The sequence below is a fragment of the Diabrotica virgifera genome, chromosome 8 (genome assembly GCF_917563875.1).
Source record: "Diabrotica virgifera virgifera chromosome 8, PGI_DIABVI_V3a".
NCBI classification, from domain to species: Eukaryota; Metazoa; Arthropoda; class Insecta; order Coleoptera; family Chrysomelidae; genus Diabrotica; species Diabrotica virgifera.
The window spans coordinates 194,989,178-195,008,279 of NC_065450.1; the positions used below are offsets into that span (position 1 = coordinate 194,989,178).

A 19,102-nucleotide genomic window follows, 5' to 3' on the forward strand; every position below is an offset into this window, starting at 1 on the left:
GAATGAAAATTTGCCGATACGTAGTTGAAAGTATCTATTATTATATAACAAAAAGTTTACACTTCTTCATCCCCTATATTTTACAAAAATTGGGAAATACCCCCTTCTCGGGGGTGAAAAATATACATTCAAAATAAGTCCGGAATTGGATAAAATGGCTAATATTAAGCAACCTTTCTTCTATAGCGTTTTTTCACTAAGTCAATACTTTTCAAGATATCTGCGAGTGAATATGTTCATTTTAACAAAAAAAAATGTTTTTGGACGGTTTTTCGCAAATAACTCAAAAGTAAGTATTTTATCGAAAAAAAGATTCTTAGCAAAAATATAGCATATAAAATAGAGAAAAAAAGTGGTGTATGTATGAAGTCTGTAGACCCAGCAGAAGCAGAGTTGTAGCTAATGAAAAGTAGGTTCTTATTCGTCAAATTCCAAATCAAATATTTCAACATGAAATAACCAAAAAACGAAGCACTTTTCGGGGAAAACGCATTATAACTTTTTTAAAGTGTTTAAAAAAGGCTTATTTTTGTTTTTTAAAATACTTCTAACATTAAAAGTAAGTGAGTTATGCTCAAAATATTATTGGTACCTTTTATTTTTTGGTAAAAAGGATCGCGAATATCACCCCCTAATTAGCATCCCAAATAAAATTCATCGCTACCGCTTCACAAGTTACTTTACATATGTATTATTTATATGGTCTATAAATTTCATTGGTTCAAAATGCTCATTTTTGAAAAGAAATTGGTTTTAAAGTAAAACTTGTTTTATTTTGTACAAAATTCCTTTTTTTTAATAACTTAAAAATCATTAGTAATATAAAAAATCTTAAAGAGTAATAATTTGTGTTGCTTTTCTGTATATTTTTGATTTTTTGTTTTCCTGTTAGACAAAAGTTGGTTTAGTGCGGCCGATATGTGAAACAATTGCACATTTAATGATACAAGCGTAAAATTTGGAACACATATACTACACATATAGAGGTTCAAATTTAGATATGAGGCCATCTCAGATTTTGCCTTTTACAAAAATGGCGAGCATTCAAAATGGCGACTATACATATGTGTTTAATAGTACGATAACTCTTAAACGAAAAGTCCGATTACAACCAAATTTGGTATATAGGTTCTTTCTTTGATTTACAAGATGGATGTGGTGAACCAGAAGAATCGGTTTACGAGAAGTTGCGTTTTTACTGGTTGTTTATGTAAAAATATGTTTTTTTTTCAATTTTTTCCCTCTGTATATATTAATTTTTCAAAAAGGTAATACCGCAATTGAAAAGAGCGTAAAAATATTTTGTAGAAAATATTTTGAACTTTTTAGTTATGTTAATTAGCATTTAATAAATGCATAACTTATCTTCACATGTGCCATGTGTGGCAGATTCGGGCAAATATTATAAGAATTATTGTGAATTTAATGGTAGAATCATATAATATGGACCACATATACTAAACACATCAAGGTTCAAATTTAGTTATAAGGCCATCTCAGATTTTACCTTTTACAAAAATGGCGGGCATTCAAAATGGCGACTATACATATGTGATAACAGCACGATAACTTTTGAACGAAAAGTCTGATTTCAACCAAATTTGGCATGTAGGTTTTTCTTTTGATTTATAAGACTAAGGTCTTGAACTGAAAAAGTCGATTTACCAGAAGTTGTGTTTTTCCTAATTTTTATGTAAAAACATGTTGTTCTTTTACCCATTATTTCACCCTGTATATATTAATTTTTCAAAAAGGTAATACCGGCGTTGTAAAGAGCGTAAAAATATTTTTTAGCAAATATTTTGAACTTTTTAGTTATGTTAATTACCAATTAATAAATGCATAACGTATCTTCACATGTACCTATGAACCTTGTGCGGCAGATTCGTGCAAATAATATAAGAATTTTTGTGCACTTAATGGTAAAAGCATATAATTTCTACCACATACACTACACATACAAATATTAAAATTTAGATATGAGGCCATCTCAGATTTTGTCTTTTACAAAAATGGCGGGCATTCAAATTGAATCTGCTACATGTGAAGATACGTTATGCATTTATTAAAAGGTAATTAACATAACTAAAAAGTTCAAAATCCTTCCTAAAAAATATTTTTATATTTTTTTCAATGGCGGTATTACCTTTTTGAAAAATTAATATATACAGGGTGGAAGAATTGAAAAAAAACAACATATTTTTACATAAAAAACAGTAAAAACACAACTTCTGGTAAACCGATTCTTCCGGTTCAAAACCTAGATCTTATTCATCAAAAAAAAAACCTTGGTGCCAAATTTGGCTGAAATCGGAATTTTCGTTCAAAAGTTATCGTGCTATTAGTCACATATCTACAGCCGCCATTTTGAATGCTCGCCATTTTTGTAAAAGGCAAAATCTGAGATGGCCTCATATCTAAATTTGAACTTTTGTATGTGTAGTATATGTGGTCCAAATTATATGCTTCTACCATTAAATGCACAATAATTCTTATAATATTTGCACGAATCTACCACACATAGGTACATGTGAAGATATGTTATGCATTTATTAAATGGTAATTAAAATAACTAAAAAGTTCAAAATATTTCCTAAAACACATTCTTATGCTCTTTTCAATGGCGGTATTACCATCATCATTCTCTTTGCCTTATCCCTATGCGGGGTCGGCTTCCCTAATTGCATTTCTCCACACAATTCTGTCTTGGGTCATATCAATGTTAATCCCCTTTACCAACATGTCCTGCCTTATCGCCTCCCCCCAGGTCTTCTTTGGTCTTCCTCTCCTACTCCTTCCAGGAATCTGCACTTCAGCTATTCTTCGTATTGGGTGATTAACGTCTCGACGTTGAACATGACCGAACCATCTTAACCTATGCTCTCTCATTTTGGCATCAATTGGTGCCACACCTAGACTTCCCCTAATATACTCATTTCTAATTTTATCCTTCTTTGTCACTCCACTCATCCATCTAAGCATTCTCATTTCCGCCACATGCATTCGTTGTTCCTCTTTCTTTTTCACTGCCCAACATTCAGTTCCGTACATCATAGCCGGTCTTATGGCTGTTTTATAGAATTTTCCCTTCAGCTTCATTGGAATTTTTCTGTCACACAACACACCACTCGCTTCTTTCCACTTCATCCATCCAGCCCTAATTAATAATAATGGCGGTATTACCATTTTGAAAAATTAATATAGACAGGGTGAAAAAATTGAAAATAAATTATTTACATAATATTAAATAGTTTTACATAAGAAACCAGATAAAACATAACTTCTGATAAACCGATTCTTCCAGTTCACGATATTGATCTTGTAAATCACAGAAAGAACCTGTGTAGCAAATTTGGTTGAGATCGGACTTTTCATTCAAAAGATATCGTGCTATTAGTCACATATGTATAGTGGCCCATTTTGAATGACCGCCATTTTTGTAAAAGGCAAAATCTGAGATGGCCTCATATCTAAATATGTACCTTTATATGTGCAGTATATGTGGACCAAATTATATGCTTGTATCATTAAATGTGCAATTCTTAATAATATTTGCACGAATCTGCCGCACTAGTTATGCTATGGCTGTTCAAAATTTGCATACACTCTTGATTAGTGACTCGTTCAAGCCATTTTACCTACTACACCAGGGTAGAAAAATAAATATGAGCGATTTCAGGGTAAAAATCAATGCAAGTATTTGAAGGTGCAAATATTGTTTTTTGCCTATAACATTTTTGGTATCATATTTACAGCAAAAGTTTTACTTATCATGAAAATTGTGTGTCATAAAAAAACGAATAATTTTTATTTTTATAAGATAAAATCCATTAATAGTTAACCGAAATAATTGCAAAAAAACACGTTTTTTGTACTATTTTGTAAATGTTGATAAGTTTTACCAAATAGGCCGTAAGGAAATTATTACACCTTGATAGTGCCTTTATTAGTGTGCAAAATTCCAAAATCTGTTTGTTAGTTTACGAGTTATGTTAAATGTTTATCCCAAACATCGAATTTTTAAACAATTATTGTTTCCCAAGGAGTATTTTCAGAGCTTATTGGCAAAGTGCAATGAGTTCTTAAATACTCAAAGTACTAAGAAAGTTAAAAAAAAGAATATATTTATTTTTTAAATATTGTTAAAGGAGTCGTCAAAAAATAATGAGTTTTTTCATTATAATTATAATTTCTTTGTTATTTTTCATGATAAATGATTATAATTGGTTGTATCAAAAAACTGGTAAAAAATAAACATTAAAAATCTTTCTACGACCAATAATAGCCAAGTTATACACTTTTTTTTGAAAAATCACATCTCTATTTATTATAAATATTAAACCCATTAATGCCCAAAATTAAAATTTTATCAAAATGAAAACAAAACTTCAGAATGAAATAAAGAGAGGTTGTTTTTAATAGCAATGTGTAAAATTTACTTTTTTTTTCTTTGCAACTGTCTTTTTTTTTTTTTTGAAGTATGATATATCATACGCTGGGAAACGAAGGAAACAAAATATTTATTTTAAAGTTTTTACAACTTGTGATATTTAACGAAACATTGCTCGGGATGAAGTCCTACATTACATGTAATGCACCGATATTAGGTGCACTTGCCACATTTGCCACACCTTCATTGTTTTTCAATTTTATCCACCAAATGCCCCATATTATCCAAGCGAATTTCCTCACCAACATGTCTTGAGGAGTTTTGACGTACATCACGTAGCGTTGGAATATCTGATCTGAAGCTGTCAGCAGGGCCTCCACAATTCTCTGGGAAAATTCTAATAAATAAATTGCCTTATTTTGCGGTAAAGAAGCCATATGTTCAGTATTGCCCCATTCAAACAAAATCTGAATGTCGCCCAATATATTTTCTATATTGAATGCAAATACTATAAAAAGCCCTTAACTTATCGAATAAATCTACACCACCCATTCCCCTGTTATATATTTGCACAACGTTTGGTTGAGGAACCACCATCTGTTTCTGGACCATTACATCGGTTACAGCTTCCTATAGTAAATACATATTTCTGAAATTGAAATATTATTTGCCATAGTAACTTCAGTATTATTTATCATTCCAGCGAATAAAAGTGAGCTAATGTTTTTCGGTATGTAGAGCATGAAAAGTTCCACGAATTTTTTTATCTCTTTGAGTGGGGTTCTTCGAATCCTGCCTTATCTAATTTTGCCGGTACACTAAATCTCTTGATCCCTCAAACTTGTCAGTAAAAGTAAAGATGTAAAAAAATTAAAGAATACCAATGTAGATAACAGATTCCTCTGGTATAATAAAAAGCCTACGCAGCTTTTCTGTGACGAAACTTCCTAACGAGTTACCCTGTAGTTTATCTCCACTTTGAGTATAGGGATGCAATGGTGCAAGGTAACCTTTACTGGTTGCAATACACCGGAATTTATATCCATAATGGATGGGTTTCCCCCAGTAGACCGCTGCGTTAAATTATGTTCATAATACGGCTCCATCGCTTCTTCTACTGAACAACTTCCAGTCACTATTGGAGGTAATAACGAAAACTTTAAATTAGATTTCCGTTGTTTGGACAATGCAAAGTGAGTTGAACTTCGTTACACTGGTAAATTTTCTGTTTCAAATTATCGTCATCTATTAAACTCATTTCTACATTACATTCTACATTAAACTACATTTTCAGCAATTTAACACATCCTTGGGATTGTTAGGATCATACTTTTTCGTAATTTTTTTCTAAAGTCGAAACAATGTTGATTAGTTACAACGAGTGCCCAGCGTATTATATATCATACGCAAAAATCAATAGTCTTCAAAATACTCACCGGTATAAATTTCAACAATATTTATATCACTATTTGATATTTAGAAGCCTTATTAGTTGAGTACTACAAAAGTTTTCTCAAAATAAGTCGAAAAAGTCCTACAAGCTCATTTGAAATGCAACTGGTGCACTATAATGTAACCTAAGAAAGCTTAGCACAAATCTAATCGCGCTTTACTGCCAAACGATAATAAATTTTTAATAATACGATAAATACTTACCTTCTATTATACAGGGTGTAACAAAAATACAGGTCATAAATTAAATCACATATTCTGGGACCAAAACCAGTTCGATTGAACCTAACTTACCTTAGTACAAATATGCATACAAAAAAAGTTACAGCCCTTTGAAGTTACACGATAAAAATCGATTTTTTCCGATATATCGAAAACTATTAGAGATTTTTTAATGAAAATGGACACGTGACATTCTTATAGCAGGAACATTTTAAAAATAAATTATAGTTAAATTTGTGCACCCCATAAAAATTTTATGGGGATTTTGTTCCCTTAAACCCCCCCAAACTTTTTTGTACGTTCCAATTAAATTAGTTTTGTGGTACCCTTAGTTAAACACAATGTTTTTAAAACTTTTTTCCCTCTTAATATTTTTTCGATAAACCAGTTTTAATCGAGATGCGATTTCTTTTTTAATATGTTTACATAAAAATTTTATGGGGGTTCTGTGCCTTTAAACCCCCCAAATGTTTGTGTACGTTCCAATTAAACTATTATTGCGGTACCATTAGTTAAACAGGATGTTTTTAAAACTTTTTTGCGTCTTAGTATTTTTCCGATGAGGTACCTTTTATCGAGATGTGGCTTCTTTTCTAATATGGTTCAAAATATACCTCAAACTGTAATTTATAAAAAAAAATCATATTATTACCAGGTCTCTACAATCGTACGTAACAGTATACAAATAATATGTGGTGGATTTGACAAATATTCAAAATATCTCGATAAAAACTAGCTTTTCCAAAAAGTACTAAGAGGCAAAAAAGTTTTAAAAACATTGTGTTTAACTAATGGTACCACAATAATAATTTAATTGGAACGTACAAAAAAGTTTGGGGGGGTTTAAAAGAACAAAACCCCCATAACATTTTTATGGGGTGTCCAAATTTCACTATAATTTTTTCTTAAGATGCTACTGCCATAAGAATACCACATGTCCATTTTCAATAAAAAATATCTAATAGTTTTCGATATATTGGAAAAAATCGATTTTCATTTTGTAACTTCAAAGAGTTGTAACTTTTTTTATATGCACATTTATACTAAGGTAAGTTAGGCTCAATCGAACTATTTTTGGTCCCAGAATATGTGATTTAATTTGTGACCTGTATTTTTGTTACACCCTGTATATTCTGTGCCGTATATTAGGACAACTATTGTTTACTTTTTTTTTCTGATAATTAGATGGCGAAATATGTAGCAGCGTCTTGCGTATTACATAAAATACGGTGGGCATTAATGGGTTAAGAGTTGAAATTTTTACATAATGATAACAAATATCTATATTTTATATTGCAATTGATAAGTACGGATTATCTTCTATTTAACACGAGTAATAACCCTTTAAACTGAAGATACTCACACTGACTGAGCTGGGACCGTGTGATGAGAAAGAATGTCGGAGTCCAGTTTCGCGCGTCGAAATTTTGATATTGAAAGTTCAATTTGGAGCGGTTGAAATATTTTACACTATCTCAGCTTCCAGAGAACGTAAAGCCTTCATTTTTTGTTAAATTGGGCTAACTTGACGAAAGAATAACAACTAGCTAATTTTCATTGACCGGAAAAATTGGAGAATTCTGGAAAATGAACTTTTTTATTCAACATTCATTTACAACGTAAACACTAATATATTTTGATAAATATTTTCATAAAACATTATAAATTTGTATCTAAATAAATGTTAAAATATAATTTTAGTATACCTATATATTTATTTATATACAGGGTGGTTCATTTTATTCGCATCGGTGTCTGTACGGAAAACGACTTTACTTAAAAAAAAATTCTTCACAGAAATATACAGGGCCATTAACACTAAAATCTAAAAATAATGTTAATTATACAATAGCTTCAAAAAAGAGTGGTATATCAAAGTTATATTTTTTCTTGTGGAACACCATACACCTGATGGCATTTTTGAATTGTCTTTAAAAAATAAGCTATACTACACTTAAATACAGGGTGTTTTGATTTATTTCGATTTTTATAAAAATGTAAGGTTCTAGACAAAAATTAATATTTATGAATCTAAGAATCAGTTACAAATTTTTTCTTGGATCTTCATAATATCTTCAGCATATTAATTTAAACATATATTTATTGTAACAAAATTTATAATTACTAAATTGTACATTTTTAGATATAAAAATTAATTTTAAACAAAAACGTTCTCATGTTGAAAAAAATTATGTATAGATTATAATTATTGATCTTTGCATAAATTGCAAAAATAACACTGACGAAAAAAGATGCCACAACCTTTCGACAGTTATTATGAAAGTGAAGTTGAAGAATATTTATTTCAAAAAATTATGGATTATGGATAATGTTGAAGAACTTAATGAACCTGTACAGAAACTGTGTAGAATTAACGAAGATGAATATCAGAATGTTTTTGTTTTCAATTAACTTTTAAATCTAAAAATGTACGATTAAGTAATTATAAATTTTGTTACAATAAACATATGTTTAAATATGCTGAAGATATTATGCAAGAATAAATATTTACGAATCTATACATCAGTTACAAATTTTTTTTTATCTTCATAATATCTTCAGTCTATTTAAATATATGTTTATTGTAACAAAATTTATAATCACTTAATCGTACATTTTTAGATTTAAAGGTTAATTGAAAACAAAAACATTCTCATATTAAAAAAAAATTATGTATAGATTATACAAGAATAAAAAACCGCTAAACGCCGTAAAAATGAGTGGCGCATACAATATCCCAGCTACAAAAGATCTGATATGAATATTGCTTGGAGAAAAAATGTATTTTCATTTTGATGCAAAGCAAAATTCTAGTTTTATTTTAAAAGATTTTTCCATAATATTTGCTAAATTTGAAGTAAAACATGCCACAAAAGAGTAGCTTTGATACAGTTTGAATTTTAAAACTCTTTTGTGGCGCGTTTACTTCAAATTTAGCAAATATTATGGAAAATCTTTTAAAATAAAACTAGAATTTTGTTTTACATCAGAATGAAAATACATTTTCGCGACACGTAATATTCATATCAGATCTTTTGTAGCTGGAATATTGTATGCGCCACTCATTTTTACGGCGTTTAGCGGTTTTTCATTCTGGTATAATCTATACATAAATTTTTTTCAATATGAGAATGTTTTTGTTTTCAATTAACCTTTAAATCTAAAAATGTACGATTAAGTCATTATAAATTTTATTACAATAAACATATATTTAAATAGGCTGAAGATATTATGAAGATAAAAAAAAAAATTTGTAACTGATGTATAGATTCGTAAATATTTATTCTTGCATAATATCTTCAGCATATTTAAACACATGTTTATTGTAACAAAATTTATAATTACTTAATCGTACATTTTTAGATTTAAAAGTTAATTGAAAACAAAAATATTCTGATATTGATCTTCGTTAATTCTACACAGCTTCTGTACAGGTTCATTAAGTTCTTCAACATTATCCATAATCCATAATTTTTTGAAATAAGTATTCTTCAACTTCACTTTCATAATAACTGTCGAAGTCGAAAGTCGGAAGAAAAAAATTTATGTATAGATTATACAAGAATAAAAAACCGCTAAACGCCGTAAAAATGAGTGGCGCATACAATATTCCAGCTACAAAAGATCTGATATGAATATTGCTTGGCGAGAAAATGTATTTTCATTTAGATGCAAAACAAAATTCTAGTTTTATTTTAAAAGATTTTTCCATAATATTTGCTAAATTTGAAGTAACACATGCCACAAAAGAGTAGCTTTGATACAGTTTGAATTTTGAAACTCTTTTGTGGCGCGTTTACTTCAAATTTAGCAAATATTATGGAAAAATCTTTTAAAATAAAACTAGAATTTTGTTTTACATCAGAATGAAAATACATTTTCGCGACACGTAATATTCATATCAGATCTTTTGTAGCTGGAATATTGTACGCGCCACTCATTTTTACGGCGTTTAGCGGTTTTTATTCTTGTATCAGGAGTTTTTCAAAGTGATTTATAAATTAAATGTATGAAGTTGAATGCAATGTTTCTCGATTACACGTTAATATTTATAAATGGTAGTCTTTGTCGCATTATCTCCCAAATGATCTAGTGTCCATCGAATGCACACTAGATTTTTTTTTCTATTCAAAATAGATTAAAAAGAAATATTGGGATGGCCGGTAAATGAACTCGAATTGCCCGTTGCAAGATCAAATTTAGCGTCGTAATCACTACAACTACGTAAACCATTTCGGGAATAATCGTTAATTGGATTATATATTTGTAGCATAATATCTTCTAAACGGCTTAACCGATTTTGATCACTAAACATGAGTTTGAAACGTATTGACAAGTAGTATCTGATGAATCTAAGGTCAAGTATGATAACTGAAGCTATTACAGAAATTATTGAGCTTGAAAAACCGTTTTTCCCATAGGAAATAGATTTGATCATGGTTGTGAAGCCTGTAACTTAATAATTCGAATTTTCCCGGATATGAGGTATAAACCGTTAGATTCGTATAGAGTCCTTCTACAAATGCTTAGTTATTGGCGCAATTCGTAGGTTAAAATTTTGAGTAATTGTCGAAAAACCAAAATTTTCAAAGTTTATTTTTTCAGTTTTTCGGTTATACTGAGCCTCTTGTATGTCTGATCCTGACGGCTTAAACACCATTTGAAATTTTAACTCAACACTATTGATTTGGTTTATTTTCGGTTCTACTATCTCTTCTCCAACCGAAGATATATACCCACAAAAATATGCCATTTTGTACCAACCAAGTCCTATAGTTGGCGTATGGGTGGTCAAAAGTCACAAACTATACCGGTCCTGAATCCGTCGTCGCCCCCTCTTCAACACACAGAAAAACAAATTCAAATCGGTGTAACTTTTCAACACACATACTTACATATCCACAAACATTTTCCCCTTTTTAATTAAAAATTGAGTCATATTTCTGAGCTCGGTAACTTTTGAATGGTATAACCGATTTTCTAAATTAGACATGCGTTGGAGGTGCGTGCGAGGTAATGTAAGGTCAGTACTATCAGAAGCCGCAAAGGTCGGACTTAAATTTTTGAAATTTTTGGGAGTTTTGGGGACGAGAACGAAAAACAGACCATAAATAGGAAGGGCCGTAAAATCCACAGCCTAGGACCAAAATGGATGGTTGACATATGGATGGGTGAGTCTTTTCCTGAACTTTAAGATGGCAGTTGGCCCAATTTTCAATTCAGTCAGATTTAGAGAATCGAAAATTTCGTGTATATACTTTCGTGTATATTTCGTGTATTGTAAAATCCTCATGAGGATTTTACAATACAATAATAACAAAATGCTATTAATAGCTAATTATTAATGAAGAAATGTGTAAATCTCTGTACTATGTAATGTAAACTAGCTGATTCTTCCTCCTTCCTGTTTTTCTGGTCAGTCCGTTGTTTTCAGTCCTGTATTTAAGCTGATGATGGCTTGTGTAAAGCCGAAACGCGTCCTTTTATATGTTTTTTAACAATAAAAAATAACCTTGTGGTACATCTTCGAGTTTTTTGTAATTGGTTTACCTCGAGACCACATTTGAGTAAGTATGGATACTTCTCTTCAAGTAATATTTGATATCAATTTTCTCACTTTTTTGAATTGTCAATATTGAAAATTTTATCAATATTCGCGAGAAGCCTCACAAAAATAACATCAAAATATTTTATACGTTATAACACGCACGAGTTCTTCTGGATTCAATTTCAAGTTTCCACATTCGCCCAAGGGAACTAAGTTCTACCCTGGTCAAACAAGATCCAATTAGGGATAGAATATTGACTCTTCTGAAGTACCACACACTTGAGTTTGAATTCGATACCTGGAAATCGAATTATTTTCCAGTAACTTGGGAAATCTTGAGTTTTCTATGCATTGGAATATTTGATAAGGACGATGTATGTGTGTCCTTGCTACTCTCCGTGCAGGGATCTCCTTAAGAATTGAATATGAATGGTGTATATTTATCTAGGGAATTATTCGAATGTGATATATATGTCCTACTCAAAGAACAATGTACAAAGCCAAGGATTTTAAAATTTATTACAAACTGAACACGGAAGTGCACAAGCAAATATAAAATACAATATAAAATAGAAGTAATCTAAAAATCAAAACAGTTTCGATTATACAGTATGTCCCTGTAAGTTGGAACCATATGGAAAACTTTTTTATTATTAATTTTACGAAAAAAGTTATTCGTCATAAAAAGTTCTGCATGGTCTAAAACCTAAGATTCAGCCATCAGATATAAAATTTTATGAATATTATAAGAGGTATGTCAAAAAAATTTAATTTCGCTCAAGAGTAAAGTAGCTATATTTTTCATATTATTGAAAATTGTTATTATGAAAAGTTGTTTGGAATTAAGGACTATATTCTAATATGCAATTACATCTTTCTGACAACTGACAACTGACAACTGTCAGATTTTTCGAGCAAGGAAGCCTTGCTGCTTTCGAGTACTAAGATCAAAATCTAACTAACATCAGCATTTTGTTGTACTACAATAGTACAATTTAATAAATAGTTATGAAATTTTGAGGGCTATATTTCTACTAGTGGGCTAGTTTCAATAATTAGTATTAAGAATGTCACTGAAGATGATCTGACTAGATCGAAAATTTTCTCTTTTTATAATCCGTTTGGATGACTTTTTTTTATTTTTTGAATAAAAATTATATACCATCATAAAGTTTTTTACTGCCATGTAAGTTAATTATATTAATGAGTATATTACTAAATAGACAATTCGCGACACGCGACCCCTATTCTCATTTATAAAACCATCGATGACGTCATCACGCTCAGATGGATGACGTCACTAGTATGATATATATCCCAAAAAATCACAATTTAAAAATCAAAATCGACCTGTTTCGGGATTTTCCTTAAAGTTGCCAGCTTACGAAATAACGATTTTATTCCTTTCATTTGCACCATACATAAATCGGTCGGAACATACTTGGGGGGCATCCATAAACTACGTCGTTGAGAAGAGGGAGGGGGGCTTGCTTATTACGACGGAATACGACAGGGGGAGGGGGGGTATGAGTGACCACTCGACGTCGTTTAATATATTGGTAGCTATATTTAAATTTGTCGCTATTGTGTCTATAAAAATAATTTTTTACTAGCTTCTACCAGCATTAAAGTATCAGATATTCGTATAAAAACGTATAGTTTTTGATATGAAATTGAAAATAGAACAAAACGTTTACGAATAAATATACCTTTGTTAAAATTAAAAACAATAATTCTATTATAGATACTTTTATCGCATACTTTTCATTTCGTTTTTATTATCAGTCACAGCGTTAAAATAATATTAGGTAGCACTTTTGTACAGGACAGCAAAACAATAAGACATTGTTCTTTGGGTTTAAACAATCGCTTCTATATACAGAACAACGGCTGGAAGCAAAAAATATTATTTTCAATTTAATATTTGTCAATGTTAGTTCATTTATGTGCTGCATATGTGTGTGAAACAACAGTTCTGAAGAACGAATAGAAATAAAATGGCATCGAAATCAAAACAAAATAAATATCAAGATTTATATGATGCAGTTAAGAAAGCATACCCCGATAAAAGTAGTGTTTTTTGTCAAAATAAGGCTAATGAGTTGTGGGGTGAATTGAAAAAAAAAGTACGCAGATATTAATGACCTACATAATAATACCGATTTGGAAATAAAAAAATTATTGGAATCAGCGACAAAAAGGAAGGCTGCGTTTACAAACTTTTTTGTTACAGTAAGTACCTTTTAAATTTATGATTAATGTTAAGAATAACAAATCACAGTAAAAAAATATTTTAGAAATATTAGTTACTCTGGATAAATAAAAATAATTCGTTTTTTCGCCGATTTTTTTCGAATACTAAGAAAACTAATAAAGATTTTTGAAAAATTTAAACGCAGATTGAAAGACTACATTATTGCCGAGGGCCAAAAGTTCCTGAAAACATCTATAATGTTTATTTTAATAAGTTACAGGGGTTTAAAATAAAATTTAGTCTGATTTTTCATTTCCAATATTTCATTCAAAAGAAACCTTTTGTTTATTCTAAGGGACTTTTAGCTCTCGGTAATAATGTAATATTTTATTCTATGTTTAAATTTTTCAAATATATTTATTAGTTATCTCAGGATTCGAAAATAATTAATGCATTTAAATAGCATTGGACCAAGATTGTACGCGTACCCCCTCATATTTGATTTAAAAAAAAAAACAGAAATAATATTGATTTTTTTTAAATCAATGAAGGGGGGTCGTGAGTTGCAATGACGACGTCGACATGGGGGGGGGGGTCGTCTCTAAACGACGAATTACGACGGAGGGGGGGGAGGGTATTAAAAAGTCCAAATTTTTTACGACGTAGTTTATGGATGCCCCCTTGTCTCCGCTAGTATCGAGGGTACACCACCTGTGTTGGCGGTAGTTATATTAGTAGGTTGGTTAATTCGAACAATGATAAAAGTTAAAACAGAACGTAGTTAGAACACTCTAGACTCTAGAGTGCGGAAAAGTAGAATACCTTGTGATATGATTTTAAAATATATTATAATACATGCAGTAAACTAATATTTAGATAATATTTACTAATTTATTTCAAATATTTCTTATGGTAGGGGAGCAAAGTATGCTAAATGTGAAGTCACTCGAGCGTTGCGGGGACCTATTGGGTTGTGAAGAGTAGGTCCTAAAACCAAAAAAAGTTAAGTAAAGTTTTCCATTTTAGTGGGGACTTTCCATTTTTAATTTAATTTTTCATTTCGAACAATCTTTTTTCCAATTATAGCGCCATCTATCCATAATTCGAAAAAATGTCTCGAATAAAACTAACTTATTTTTACGTAAGGAATCCAAATCTGCAATAAAAAATGGGGGCTCCCATTTTCAACAATATTGAATAAGTGTATTTTTCAGTTTTTCGATTTGATGTTCATTTCGCGAAATATCGCGGGATTCGTATTTAAAATTTTAAATTTACCTTCAACCCCTCTGCGTGGGAAGTGGTGTTTGGTATCATTCGATAGATTTTTGAAAAATATTGAGCACGTATTTTTTAGTTTTTTGATGTGTCATTCATTTCGCGAAATACTCGCTTTTTTCTTGTGAAACTTTGGTACTCACCCATTTCCTTACGCACCGCTCAAATCGTCAGATTTTTTAAATATACAGTGTTTTGCATGAACTTACCTTATCTTAATCTGACGATTTCGAGTTTTTCTAAGGATAGATTTTTTTTCGGCCCCCCCTTAACGAACTCCCCTGCATTAAGAACCAATATATGGTAGAGGTACATTTTCAGGGTACAAAGTTTCTCCTCATGTAATAATCTGACGCGCTCGAGTAACTGCAAAAATCCCCGCTTGGGCTCCCCTACCATTATTGTGTTCATGTTTTGATGAAATTAATAGACCTGGATCCCGCGTACCAAAAAAAAGTTGATTAATAGCAAGCTGAAAATTTGTTAATAGCTTAACGGTGTCAAGTTGGACAAACTTTGATGTATGGGAACACTAGAACGGGGGAAGTTTTAATTGTGGAACAGGTTAAAAATTTGGAACGTCAGACTACGAAAACGTTCCATGTATTTTGGCGGACAAAATTTCCAATTGATTTGTTTCCATTTCATTAAACTCTCATGCAAAAATCAGACTGGTGTTTATCACCAACTGGGCATTTTAATGATTGGAACACGAAGAACATGTCAAATGACAGGAATCATGTTGGTTAGTATTAGCAGTCTGATTTTTCCATGAAAGTTTAAGAAAGGGTAACAAATCAATTGGATGTTCTGTCCAAAAAAATACATGGGACGTTTTCGTAATCTGACGTTCCAGATTTTTAAACTCTTCCACAATTAAAACTTCCCCTATTCCAGTGTTCCCGTACATCAAAGTTTGTCCGACTATACACTGTTAAGCTATTAACAAATTTTCAACTTGTTAATAATCAACTTTTTTTGGTACGCGAGAGCCAGGCCTATAAAGCGATAATTCGATGAAATAAAATTATTTTGACATAATATTCAAAAGTCATATCAGTAGACAATAACAACGGTTTTGAATCGTCGTCATGGAAACCAAGATCGTCATCATGGTAACCAATTATATTAGGTTTGTTCCAACTCGATACAAAACTGTTCTCGAACGGTTACGAGTATGCGCAGTAACGAAAAATGTGTTACTGCGCATAATTATTCGTTGTTGCGCATGCGCGTAACGATTCAAGAACAGTTTTGTATCGAGTTGGAACAAACGTATTGAAAGTTGTTTTTGGAGAGTTTGGTTTTGACAACTAGTCAAAGAACGTATTAATTTGTGTATTTCCACTCCTAAATAAAAATTGATATAACTCTGTTGTGGCTTTTTTCCAAACGTACGCCCCTAGAAAAATATTGTTCCTAACTCATGCGGAAAGTGCTTTTCAGCCCTAGTTAGGAAAATAACTACACATAGTTTCAAAAGTTATGCATCACCCCTCGTATTCACGATGTTTACTGTTTTATAAACCCGTATCTTTATCACATATTTAATGGGCCTTTTTTATAAAAAATATACCTTTTTTGGTTTTTTATTTTATTTGAATACCCATTAAATTGACCTGGTTTTGCCAAGGTGTAAACATTTGAAAAATTTATTCTGGAGAAATTTTTGAAAACGCGAATTAAAAATAAATTGTACTTTAATTTCTGAGTTGGACCGTATAAGAATTATCGAAGGCCATGCACAGCGGTTCGTGGTGAAAAAAGTGAGTGTTTCTCAGAGTGATGTCTCACGGATATGCAATAGGTTCCTGGAGACCAACTCGATACGTAATAAAGCTCGGTCTGGTAGACCCCGAGTTACCAATGATCGACAGAATGGATATATCAGAATTTCCATCCGTAGAAATTGTTGGATGTCTGTACCAGTCCTCCAAAGAGAATTCAGGCATGCTACAGGAGTCAGAGTATCGTTGGCTACAAAGAGAAAAACAATTTTAGACTCAGGTTTGAGGAGTCGTCGACAAATAAGAGTTCCTCAACTACAACTTAGACATGTTTTGGACCGCCTCCAGTGAGCATAAGAACACATACAGCTCCCTCAACAGTTTTGGAATTTTGTGCTTTTTTCAGACGAGACCAGAATCTGTTTAAATAGTGTTAACCGGCGAATTCGTGTGTGGCGAGAGTCAACAAGAGCTGCACAACTAGCCACACACGAATTCTCCGGTTATCACTATTTAAACAGATTCTCGTCTCGTCTGAAAAAAGCACAAAGTTCCAAAACTGTTGGGGGAGCTGTATGTGTTCTTAAGCTCACTGGAGGCGGTCCAAAACATGTGTAGGTTGTAGCTCAAACCTGAGTCTAAAATTCTTCTTCTTATTGTAGCCAACGATACTCTGACTCCTGTAGCATGCCTGAATTCTCTTTGGAGGGCTGGTACAGACATAGAACAATTTCTATGGATGGAAATTCTGATATATCCATTCTGTCGATCATTGGTAACTCGGGGTCTACCAGACCGAGCTCTATTCCGTATCGAGTTTGTCTCCAGGAACCTATTGCATATCCGTGAGACATCACTTTGAGAAACACCCAGTCTCTCCACCACGAACCGCTGTAAATGGCCTTCATCAAGTAAATCGATAATTCTTATACGGCCCAACTAAGAAATTAAAGTACGATTCATTTTTAATCAAGTTTTCAAAAATTTCACCAGAATAAATTTTTCAGATGTTTACACCTTGGCAAAACCAGGTCAATTAAATGGGTATTCAAATAAAATAAAAACCAAAAAAGGTATATTTTTTATAAAAAAAAGGCCCATTATATTATATGTGGTAAAGATACGGATTTATAAAAGCGTAAACATCGTGAATACGAGGGGTGATGCATAACTTTTGAAACTATGTGTATATTTCACGTTGCGTTAATTTCGGTCTTTAGTTTTTATGTTTTTCTATTACATATTTTCAATTTCAGAAACCGTTCCAACCACGTTCTCTTGGAGCCCTGCTTAACATTTTGTCAAAAAATAAACACCACATATAAACAGTATCAAATTCGACCCCAACCCGGCCCCAAACTCATAATGGCAGATGATTTATTAGTTTCGCATACAATTGGCAATATAAATTACGCTCGATATCCGAAAATAAATTGTTCTTTCCCTCCTCTGTCAAGCGTTATTATCATTTTTCCGCTAGTATGCTGCTTATTCCGACTCACGCAAATACAACACTTGCTGCAAAACATTTGCAGCTTCATAAATTTACTCATTACACAAGAGAACGGAATTAAGTTCTTACTTACTTAAATTTAGAGATATAATGATATAGGTACCTGTCAGAAATAATTAATTAATGTCGTAAATTACCTAAACTTGTAAAGGATGATACCTACCTACGGTTGGAATATTAACGAATGGTGGTAATAAACTGCTGTTCAGCTTGCACTGCTACATTATGGAACATTAGGAATTTCTAATATCGGATAGAAGCTCTAATTGTTGAATACGTACATTCAAATTTTGTTACCATTTAAAGTTTGAGCTCAACGTGTCTTATAGGCCTAGAAACTATATAGCCTAATAAAATAAAAAAAAATCAAAATGTAATTCCGTACAGGTTGGAATAAATTTTATATCAAAGTTTAGGTAAATACAAAAGATATTTTCAAAAATGTATCCAAATAATATGAGGGGATCATTGTTTAAATAATTAAAAAGGGGTCATTTTTGTACAATATTTACTTTTTTAATTGCTGAGGTAATTTGCATTTTACTGAAGGTCTTTTGGATTTTCTTTACAAATCTGAAGGATAATTCTTTTAACTAAGACTTACCAAATTAAATTTGACCCCCTATTTATTTAAATAATTATATGTAAAATTTAAAAATCAAATTTGCAAAAAAATATTATTTGCGTTTTAAATAAGCATTATAAATTATTTTATTTAATAGGATAAGTTGCTCTATGTTACCGGTATTAGGCAAAAAAACATGGGTTAAAAAATATT

The 19,102-nt window shown here is 31.4% G+C and overlaps 1 protein-coding gene across 1 annotated transcript in view; it reads right to left on the bottom strand.

The window, feature by feature from the left end:
- The window catches only part of LOC126890525 (uncharacterized), a 236,605-nt gene that overhangs the window by 42,946 nt on the left and 174,557 nt on the right, over positions 1-19,102 (bottom strand). The gene's annotated exons all lie outside the window — the stretch shown is intronic.